Raw genomic sequence first — 12114 nt, 5'->3', positions numbered from 1 at the left:
ACAAAAAACTACTTGATACTGGGTAATTTATTTAAAGAAAACAGTTTTAATTGACTCAGTTCAGTATGGCTGAGGATGCTTGAGGAAATTTACAATCATGGCACCGGCAAAGGGTAAGCAAGGCACATCTTACATGGTGGCAGGAGAAAGAGAGAAAGGGGAAATAATGCCACATACTTTTAAACAATCAGCTCTCATGAGACCTCACTCACTCTCATGAGATCACCATGCAGGAAATCTGCCTCCATGATTCAATCACCGCCCACCAGGTCCCTCCCCTGACACGTGAGGATTACAAGCTGAGATGAGATACAGAGCCAAACCGTATGAAATATCTAGAAACCTGATAAAGCATTATTTTGAGTGTATCTCTGAGGGTGTTTCCAGAGAAAATTAGTGTGAGTCTGAGTGGACCATATGGGGAAGATCTGTCCTCAATGTTGAACAACAGCATTAGGTCAGCCAAGGGCCCAGATAAAATGGATACAGGAGGAAAATTAGTCTCTTTAAGTGCTAGGGCAGATGTTACTTCTGCTTCCTTGGACTAAAGGGTGATTACCAGGCTTTGGACTATAAGACTTATACCAGTGGCTTCCTCAGTCCTGACGCTTTCAGACTTGGACTGAGAGTTACAGTATGAGCTTCCTTCTGTCACCTCTTTTGTTAAAATCAACACCAGTGCCTATTTCAACTTTAAAATATCAACTAATATTTGCTTAGCACACCTGATATGTGTTCAGCAATTAGATTTAAAAATGTCATTTAAAAATAATATAATATTTGACAGTGACATACATGAAGTATATTTGATCGTGCTCTTTTCAAAAAATCAGCTGACTCATTTTTTTTATGAGGTATTATTTTCACAGTATCAGTTAACATAATATACCTCTGGCTTATATTAAAGTAACATGATTATTTTTGAATGTAGAAACTATTTTGAATATATAAACTCATTTTATAGAAAAAATCAGCATACCATTAGTCAATATTTATTTTTTCTATAATTTCAATTAACAGCAATGTTAGATTTTTTAATTTTTATTTATTACTTATAGATCTTTTAGGAATTTTCTATTTATATATTTTATACACTATTTTATTAGAGTATCTGAAGGGTATTTACTTGACTAGTCAATGTGATTTGCCACATAAACAGAATGAACAATAAAAATGACATAATTATCTCAATAGAAAAAGCATTTGACAAAATATAGCTTATAGCAAAACTTTCAACAAACTAGATATAGAAGGAATTTACCTTAACATAAGGAAGGCCATATATCACAAGCCCGTAGCTAGCATCATACTCAATGGTGAAAAATGGTAAACTTTTTCTCTAATATTAGGAACAAGGCAGAGATGCACACTCTGGCCACGTTTCTCAAAATAGTATTAGAAGTCCTAGTCAGGGCAAATATGCAAGAACAAAAAGACATCTAAATTAGAAAGAAAGATGTAAAATTATCAGTGGCAGAAGATGACATGATGCCACATGTAGCAAACTCTAAAGACTCGGAAAAAAACTGTTGAAACTAATGAGTTCAATACACTTACGGAATACAAACATCAACATACAATAGTCAGTTGTATTTTTATATTAAAGGAAATTAATTTTTCTTTTTGATGGTTCACTGTTTGTATACAAAACAATTCAATTTACCATAGCCTTAAAAAGAATAAAATGCTTCTGAATAAAGCTAACCAAGAATGTGAAAAGCTTGTACACTGAAGTCTACAAAACTTTGATGAAAAAATTAAAGACACAAATAAATAGGGATATATCTTGTGTTTATGGATTGGAAGACTAACTTTTTTTTTTTTTTTTTTTTTTTGAGACAGAGTTTCACTCGTTACCCAGACTGGAGTGCAATGGCGCGATCTCGGCTCACCGCAACCTCCGCCTCCTGAGTTCAGGCAATTCTCCTGCCTCAGCCTCCTGAGTAGCTGGGATTACAGGCACGCTCCACCATGACCAGCTAACTTTTTGTATTAGTAGAGACGGGGTTTCACCATGTTGACCAGGATGGTCTCGATCTCTTGACCTCGTGATCCACCCGCCTCGGCCTCCCAAAGTGCTGGGATTACAGGCTTGAGCCACCGCGCCTGGCCCAGACTAACATTTTTAAAGTGTTTATATTACCCAAAGCCTATATTTAAAGCATGAATTTCTTAGAATTATTCATTTCAACTTCTCACAAAAATTCTACATCTCAAGAATGCACTTAGACTAGTGTCCTCACACAATTTCTCTTTATATGATGACATGCAGGCAGTGTCCTAATATGCTTATGTTCTTCATCATGTTTTATATTTTCCTGAGAATTCTGAAGACTGAAAATTCAGCACACTCAAAACTGAACTCAGTAATTTTAAATCTCAAATTATCTCTTTTCTTTTTAGTATTTTACCTCAGTGAATAAGATCAGCTACTTCCCAGATAGTCAACCTTGAAATCTATGGGTTAGAGTTGACTCTTCATTTTCCTTCCCTTTCACCTTATAAAACATACTCAGTTAATCATTTCTTGACAATTCTCCCTCTCAGCTTTACCAAAGGTTTTCTTTCTCAGTATGGATTTTTCCTCCTGTCTTCTAATTGTATCCTCCTAACTGGTTTTCCTGCTTTCTATCCTGCACCCTTAGGTAACTTTCCTCTGAATAACCACAGTTGCTTTTATAAATGACTTATTCTACCAGTTCTCATTAGTCCTAGTTAGGACTAGTCATTTGTTATCGCCCTGTGCACAGTACAGCACCCACCCTTGAAACAGAAATAGTTTCAAAAGGACATTGGACACATATTTAGTTGTTAGAAAACTTCACCTTAGTAGTGCAGTTTGATAAGACAAACATTTTATGAAGATCAAGAACTGGCATGAACTCTCAGAATCTCTGAAAAATCTTGGCTGGTGGAAAGATAAATTTCACAGTAGGCAATCATCTATGTTTCCCTTCATTGTTAGATTTAGGGAGGATTTAGACTCACATTCCCAACTCTTGCCAGGGCCATAATGTAATGAAAATAATTTATATTTTTTAAGAAATAATTTATTTCTTTAATTGTGGATCTAAATTAATTTTTGTTTAGTGATGCCTTCATGTCTTATCAAATATGGCATATAATAGTTTGCTTGGTGGATTTTTTTTATTTACAAATTATTAATATAGCCTGCTCTACATATTTTCTTTTACATAAAAGAATATTTAAAATTTGGATGACCTTTTTCTTTATTTTTCTTTATTTTGTTTATTACATTCAGCTATATTTATAAGCCAATAACAAAAAACTAAGTTAAATTTGAAGGTTTCTCAGAAAAAGCATATGAAATTGCTACTGGGGGAATTAATTCAAACTCTCCTTTGTTTCTCACCCTAGTTCTTTTATGTTTAAAAATATGAGAACAGCTAATGGATAAAAATTGGAGCTTAACTTATGATTCCCAGACACTCACTGTAACCTCCTTCATCTCTCTTTGATCTTTAAGAAAGCCAAATTTACTCAAATTGCTCTTTTTAAAAATTCATTTCATCTTTTTGGCTTATCTTTTTCTTCTTCAATATGTAAACCTTTTTTATAGACCTAAATATCTTCTAAAAATTAGACTCAAGTTTGAACTTACAATACAGTATGTCAATTGTAATTATGAATGCATGCAATTTTAGAATCTGTGTTATAAGCATAATTACTTTAAAAGTTTTCTCTGAATTTACATTACAGTTTGTATTTGCTTTTTCCTTCATATTTAATGGATTGTTGGCCTGGAACCACAAGTTTAGGGAAAAAATATACTAAGCCAAAGTTCAGGTTCTATAATGAACCGTTTTTTTCTTTTTCCTCTACCCTATTTTGTTATGAAGATATATCCATCAGAAGCAAAGCTGCCTTGTCAATGAGAAAATTCTTAATAGGCTGACCTTTAGCTTGTGGAGGCCCAAAACTGAAATCCAACAGGTTACTTTTAATTAGTTAAGATGTCACTTCAAGAAAAAATAGTGAAACAAAGTCGTAATTCTGGTAGGCATTTGTTCAGTTGGGATTTGGAAAAAGCTGACAGGAGGCAATGCTGTCAAGCTTTAATGACTTCTTGAACCTGAGTGACAACACAACATTTCGTTATAAGTAGGTCAAGGTTAGTTTGTCACACAGTGGCTACACAGATATATACCACAATCCCTAGTATACATATCAGAATAAAATTCAGAAAAAAGTGAAGCAGAACAAATTCATGTTATTGATTTATTTCTCTCTTGTCAACAATTTAAAAACTTATCAGAAGTACAGGATTTGTATAGTAAAAGAAATTATAAAGCAAAACAATAACATATTTATAACACATATTTCTATATATAAGCTTGAAGCAAATGATTACATTGAAAAATTTAGATTCATCTACAGCTTATTTTCTCAACTCTGAGAGAGAACTTGAAAAGCTTACACTTACAGAAAAATTTTATCACTTTGTCAGTGATTATATTTACTAATGAATAAAGTTTAATATTTGGGAATTTTAATTGGTGATGCACCAAAATCAAGCTTGTTTTTATTGCTATAGTAATCAGAGATAAGTGTTTTCCTCCTGGAATTCACTTTCCACCTTTCTACTTACACTAAATCTCTCACTGGCTGAAGACTAAGAAAGAAATAATCAAATTTGTCTTTATCTTGCTTTTACTCAAAATTATCCTTCAAGCTTATTCTTGTTCAGGTTTGTTTTCATTATACAATTTTTTGTAACAATTTGAAATGAAGCAAAAAACAAAAATAAAAACAACTGGAATTAAAGATATGTGTATATATATGTAAGAAAATATTGATATAGATGTATATGCACAAATACACATAACTAATTCAAATAATGTAAAATGAAAATAAATCAATATAAACTTCATTTTTTTGTTTTTGTACATGAAGTAGTGTGACTTCATTTTCAGCTTCTTGTGGTAGTTTGTAATTTAAAAAGAGTAAATATTGTTTGCAGTTTTTTAAAGAAATCACAGAGGTATAGAGGGAAATGTAATCAGCTACCATCAAATCATTGTAAATATTTTGTTGCTTTCTGTCCAATATTTATAATACACTTTCTCTGGATTCTATGAAAATCCTTTTGATATCAGTTTACCTATACCTGGACCTTATGGGTAAATTTAGCTTATTTAGGTTTGAGGTACACTACAGACCAAATAGTATTAATATATGAAATATTCAATTTGCATACGTTTTAGATGTGTGCTAATATACAGGGTGATACCATTTATTTTACTTCTAAATTAAAGTTTGTACCATCTGTGCTCAATTGATATGGCAACTATTAAATTATTTGGATAGAGTATAAAGGAGATGTTTTCCCAAATAAAATGTTTAGGTGTCTCCTTAGAGCAATCCTAGCTTCTTCCCAACTCCTTAGCCAGTAGAATGCTTATTTCACGCCCTAACTATGAAAGCCCAGTGGTCCATAGAGCTTTACTAGCATAAACATAGCTATATTCAATTTATCTTACCCTTTTTTTCTCCTCTATGTCCACAAAAATTGGTGACCTACAGTTGGTGACAATAGAATGTAACAAGCTATTTTATGCAAAATGTTAATGTTTTACTAATATGATATGGCTTGGATGTGTCCCCACCAAAATCTCATCTTGGTTTGTACCTCCTTGAATCCCCACAAGTCATAAGAGGGACTCAGTGGGAAGTAGTTGAATGATGTGGGCAGGTTTTCCCCTTACTGTTCTTGTGATAGTGAATAAATCTTACAAGATCTGATAGCTGTATAAAAAGCAGTTTTGTTGTACACACTCTCTTGCCTGTAGTCATGTAAGATGTGCCTTTGCTCCTCCTTCACCTTTCACCACGATTTTGAGACCTCCCCAGCCATGTGAAACTGTGAGTCCATTAAATATCTTTTTCTTTATAAATTACCCAGTTTATTAGCAGCATGAGAACAGACTAATACAGTAAATTGGTACCAGTACATTGGGGTGCTGCTATAAGGATCCCCAAAGATGTGGAAGGGACTTTGGAACTGGGTAACAGGCAAAGGCTGAAACAGTGTGAAGAACTCAAAATAAGATGGGAAAATTTAGAACTTCCTTGAGACTTGGGGGGCTTAAAAGACAGGAAGATGTGGGAAAGTTTGGAACTTCCTAGAATCTTGTTGCATGGCTTTGACCAAGATGCTGAGAGTGATTTGCAAAATGAAGTCCAGGTTGAGGTGGTCTCAGATGGAGATGAGGAACTTTTTGTGAACTAGGTAGATTAAAAGTGATTCTTGCCATGCTTTAGCAAAGAGACTGACAGCACTTTGCTCCTGCCCTAGAAATCTGTGGAACTCTGAACTTGAGAGGGATGATTTAGGGTATCTGGCAGAATAAATTTCTAAGCAGCAAAGATTTCAAGGGAAAGCACAGCATGAAAGTTTGAAAAAATTCCCATCTGATAATGTAGTAGAAAACAAAAACTCATTTTCTGGGGAGAAATTTAAGCCAGCTGCAGAAATTTACGTAAGTAATGAGGATCCAAATGCTAATCACAAAGACAATGGGGCAAATGTCTCCAGGGCATGTCAGAGACCCTTGTGGCAGTCTCTCCCATCACAGGCCTGGAGGCCTAGGAGGAAAATGTGGTTTTGTAGGCCACGTGCAACGCCTCACCACCCTACTGTGTGCAGTCTCAATACTTGGTGCCCTGTGTCCCAGCCTTGACTAAAAGAAGCCAACCTACAGCTTGGGCCATGGCTTCAGAGAGTGCAAGCCCTAAACCTTGGCTGCTTCCACATGGTGTTGAGCCTGCAGGTACACAGAAGTCAACAATTGAGGTTTGGGAACTTCCACCTAGATTTAAGAGGATGTATGGAAATGCCTGGATGTCCATACAGAAGTTAGCTGTAAGGGGCGCAGATCTCATGGAGAACTTGTGCTAGGGCAATGCAGAAGGGGAATGTAGGGTGGGAGCCCCAAAACAGAATTCTCTCTGGGGAACTGCCTAGTGGAGCTCTGGGGAACTGCCTAGTGGAGCTCTGAAAAGAGAGCCACTGTCCTCCAAACCCCAGAATGGGAGATCAAATGACAGCTTGCACCATGCACCTGGAAAAGTGATAGACAATGCCAGCTCAGGAAGGAAGTCAAGAGGGGTCTGTACCCAGCAAAACCTCAGGGGTGGAGCTGCCCATGGCTGTGGAACCCCATCTCTTGCATCAGCGTGACTTGGATGTGAACATGTAGTCAAAGGAGATGAATTTGGAGCTTTAAGATTTGACTGCCCTTCTGCATTTTGAAAGTGTGGGACCTGTAGCTACTTCATTTTGTCTAATTTCTCCCGTTTGGAATGGGCATATTTACCCAATGCCTGTACCATCTTCGTATCGAGGAAGTAACTAACTACCTTTGGATTTTACAGGCTCATAGACAGAAGGGACTTGCCTTGTCTCACATGAGACTTTGGATTGTGGACTTTTGAGTTAATGCTGAAATGAGTTAAGGCATTGGAGGACTGCTGGGAAGGCATGATTAGTTTTGAAATGTGAAGGCATGAGCTTAAGAAGGAACCAGGAGTAGAATGATATGGTTTGGCTGTGTTTCCACCCAAATTTCATCTTAAACTCTAGCTCCCATAACTCATATGTCATGAGAGAGACCAGTGGGAGGTTATTCAATGATGAGGCTGGGTTTTTCCTCTGCTCTTCTGATGATAATGAATAAGTCTCACAAGATTTGATGGTTTTATGTAAAGCAGTTCCCCAAGCTTTCTTGCTTGCTGCCAAGTAAGATGTGTCTTTGCTCCTCCTTCACCTTCTGCCATGATTATGAGATGTCTCCAGCCACGTGGAACTGTAAATTCATTGAACCTTTTTTTCTTTAAATTATCCAGTCTTGGGTATGTCTTTATTAACAGCATAAGAACAGACTAATACACAATATTAATAGAGTAATTATAATTTTTATAAAGGTAAATAAATGAAGAAATTAGCCCACTGGTTCAATTAGAAGCATGCATACCTACCTAGACAAAAGTAGACATTACATTACACATAGTTGTAACAGCATGATTATAGATAGAGGGAAGGGAATGATGGCTGCCCTCTTTAAAGACAACTTGCCACACATTCTTTTAAAGCACATGTACTGTGGATAGTTGTAAGTATTTTACAGATACTGATTAATTATCTTCTTGGAAACATTGTGGCAATTATTTTATTCATGAAACAAGAATATATACATACAATAAAAATGGAACTGATGTGGTAATTATGTATACTAATCACTTTCCACCCTCTCCCAACTTGAAATTGACTCCCCAGTGTATAATTCCAGCACCATCCAAACATTAATACTGGCTATTAGAGAAAGAAAGAGAAATAAACATATGAGAAAAGAATTATGAGAGAAAAAAATACATAGAGGCACTCACTTTTGAGATTTTATTTAAAATTCTTCTCTAGCTTTTTATCATAAGATAAAATATGATCTTAATTTATCTGATATTAGTTGAGCTAATTGTTGTTATTTCTTGTTTTATAATAAAATTTATCATTTTTGTCATAGGATTCTTTAAAATTTTAAACCATGTGTTATCTAGGTTACTAACTGTAGAAGTACCAAGTACTAAATTTCCATGAAAGTTAACTAGAAAGTAATGTAATTTTAAATACAATTCTGTAATTTCTAAAACCTTCCTTGTGTTTCCAACAATTAGTCATAAAAAAGCATTAAATAGGCTGAATTTGCAGTATATTTCAACTGCTATAAACACTAGCATTCTACTAAGCAAGTACAAAAGCATGATAGAGCTATAATTATAGACATTTGATTTTGCTTTAGAAAAAAATCTAATTTATGTACAAAAATATGTCACGTTTTGAGTTCCATTTTTCACTTCATTAAATTTATCTGATAAATTATAATATTCAGGTTTAATGATGAAATTCATATATAATTTAATTCATTTTCTTTATTTCAACTTGTAGAATTATTTAAAAAACTCAACTCAAACTGATTAATTTTACCAAAATTTTACTCTATAATATTTTATAAACTTTTAGTTTTCAAATCTTTTAATAATGACTTTTAAAATTACATTATGCAGGACATCTATCAAAGTTCTAGAATTGGACTGCCTGGGTGAGAGGTGTGTCACAACTTGAATTTGATAGACCTAGAAAAGTTTTTAATATATATTTTTTGAATCTTCTTTTTTTTTCCCAGTGGCTGATACCATGCATTAATTGATGGTACAATTTTTTTATTGAATGCCTTCAAAGCAATAGATAAGAATCTGGCCACTGTGGAAACAGAGGTGAGCAAAAACAAACATAGCCCTCACATTCATTCATACAACCTGTGTTTCTTCTTGAAATCAAATTCCTGGCATATGTAGTAAGAGCCTTTTTTTTTTTGAGAGAGAGAATATGTATTTTTTATTAAGGTAAAATTATATAATCAAAAACTAATTATTTGAAAACAAATAAGTGCTATTTCATATATTCCTATTCACATTGTTTATAGTACATTCACAAAGTTGTGCAATTGTCATCTCTCTCTAGTTTGAAAACATTTTCATTGCTGTCAAATCAAATTTCTTATCCATTAAGCAATCGCTGTCAATTCCCACTCTCCTCAAATTACCCAACCATCAATCTCCTTCTATTCCATTAGTTTATCTACTCTGAATATTTCACAGAAATGAAATGATACAATACATAACCAATTGTGACTGGCTTCTTTCAGTTAGCATTAAGTTTTCAAGTTCACTCACATTGTAGCAGATAATCTTTCATTCCTTCTTATGACTAGCATTCCATTCTATGGATATATCACATTCTGTTTATTCATTAATTTCCTGAAGGACATTTGGGTTGATTCTACTTTTTGGCTATTGTGAACAGGCTACTATGAACATTTGTGCACAAGGATTTGCTTTTTTTTTTTAAAGATAGATAATAATTGGAAGTCATGTGCTGTCCTGTAGTGGAGGAGCTGAACGTATTCTTTGCTTTCCATCCTCTCTCCTGCAAGAACTCCCCATTGACCAAACCCAGTCAAAAGCCAAGGAGCACAGGGAAACACTGGTATAGTTCATACATGTAAGCTTTCCCAGCAGAGAACAGAATGGAGAATACAGAATGGATCTGGAGACTCCAATCGATTTTTAACACAGGTGAGCTTCTCTGGATCACCAGTTAAAATGTAGAACAGTGCAAAGCCAGGAGTGGAACACTGACCCAACCACCAATAACATTCCAGTTAGACATTGATCTGTTAAAACAGAAAAATGCAGTTAATATAAAAGATTTAATGGTGAAAATTTTCTCTACATTCCTAGTACATTGATGCCTCTTTCTTCTGTTACTGCTTTCAAAGGTATTGCCACTCTGTTTCCTATACTGTTCACTGAGTTAAAAAAAAGTCAAAAATGAAAAACATAGTTTTCATGGTGGTATGCTCCAGCTACTTAGGAGTCTGAGACATGAGAATTGCTCAAACCTGGGAGGCAGAGGTTGCAGTGAGCTGAGAGTGTGCCACTGCACTTCAGACAGACTGAGATAGACTGAGACTCCATCTCAAAAAAATAAAAGAAATAAAAATAAAATAAAATAAACCATAGTTTTGACTTAGGTTTTCTAACACAAATTATTTATACTAATAGCAGCTATTCTTTATTTTATTTTATTTTATTTTATTTTATTTTATTTTATTTTATTTTTAATATATATATTTTATTGCACTTCAGGTTCTGGGGTACATATGAAGAACATGCAGGATTGTTGCATAGGTACATGTATGGCAATGTAGTTTGCTGCCTCCATCCCCATCACCTATATCTGGCATTTCTCCCCATGTTATCCCTCCCCAATGCCCTAACCCCCACTGTCCCTCCCCTAGTCCTCCCCACACAGACAGCGTGTGATGCTCCCCTCCCTATGTCCACGTGTTCTCATTGTTCAACACCCGCCTATGAGTGAGAACATGTGGTGTTTGATTTTCTGTTCCTGTGTCAGTTTGCTGAGAATGATGGTTTCCAGGTTCATCCATGTCCCTACAAAGGACATTAACTCATTGTTTTTTATGACTGCATAGTATTCCATGGTGCATATGTGCCACATTTTCCCTGTCCAGTCTATCCTCGATGGGCATTTGGGTTGGTTCCAAATCTTTGCTATTGTAAACAGTGCTGCAATGAACATATGTGTGCATGTGTCTTTATAACAGAACAATTTATACTCCTTCTGATATATACCCAGTAATGGGATTGATGGATCGAATGGAATTTCTATTTCCAGGTCCTTGAGGAATCACCACACTGTCTTCCACAGTGGGTGAACTAATGTACACTTTCACCAACAGTGTAAAAGTGTTCCTATATCTCCACATCCTCTCCAGCATCTGTTGTCTCCAGATTTTTTAATGATCGCCATTCTAACTGGCATGGCAAAAGCAAGCAATGGGGAAAGGATTTCCTGTTTAATAAATGGTGTTGGGAAAACTGGTTAGCCATGTGCAGATGGCAGCTATTCTTAACTGAACTTAGGTAAACATATGAAAAAAAGCTCATCATCACTGGTCATTAGAGAAATTCAGATCAAAACTACATTGAGATACCATCTCACGCCAGTTAGAATGGAGATCATTAAAAAATCTGGAGACAACAGATGCTGGAGAGGATGTGGAGCTATAGGAACACTTTTACACTGTTGGTGGAAGTGTACATTAGTTCACCCACTGTGGAAGACAGTGTGGCGATTCCTCAAGGACCTGGAAATAGTTATAATCTGTATATTTGTATCTCTTATATAAAATATTGATAAATTCGGCTCATCATTTCCTTCTCTGGATATCATATGCATTCTTGTATTTGCATCCCTTCTAGAATCTTATCATCTGAAAATGTGGTAACTATCACCTTGAAGACTTCTCCAAGTTACTCATAATACTTTACTCTGTGATAGTGATATTTTTAAAGCTATTCCTTCATATAGGTTGTCATCAAATACAATAAATGTAATACACTTTGAATGTGTCTCCCTGCCCAAATCTTACATTGAAATGTGATCCCCAATGTTGAAGGTAGAGCCTAGTGGGAGGTGACTGGTCATGACAGTGGATTTCTTATGCATAGTTT

This window comes from Aotus nancymaae, unplaced genomic scaffold (assembly GCF_030222135.1).
Source record: "Aotus nancymaae isolate 86718 unplaced genomic scaffold, 86718_ANA_hifiasm-v0.15.2.pri h1tg000008l, whole genome shotgun sequence".
In the NCBI taxonomy this organism is placed as follows: domain Eukaryota; kingdom Metazoa; phylum Chordata; class Mammalia; order Primates; family Aotidae; genus Aotus; species Aotus nancymaae.
Note: the sequence above shows the minus strand (reverse complement) of the source record.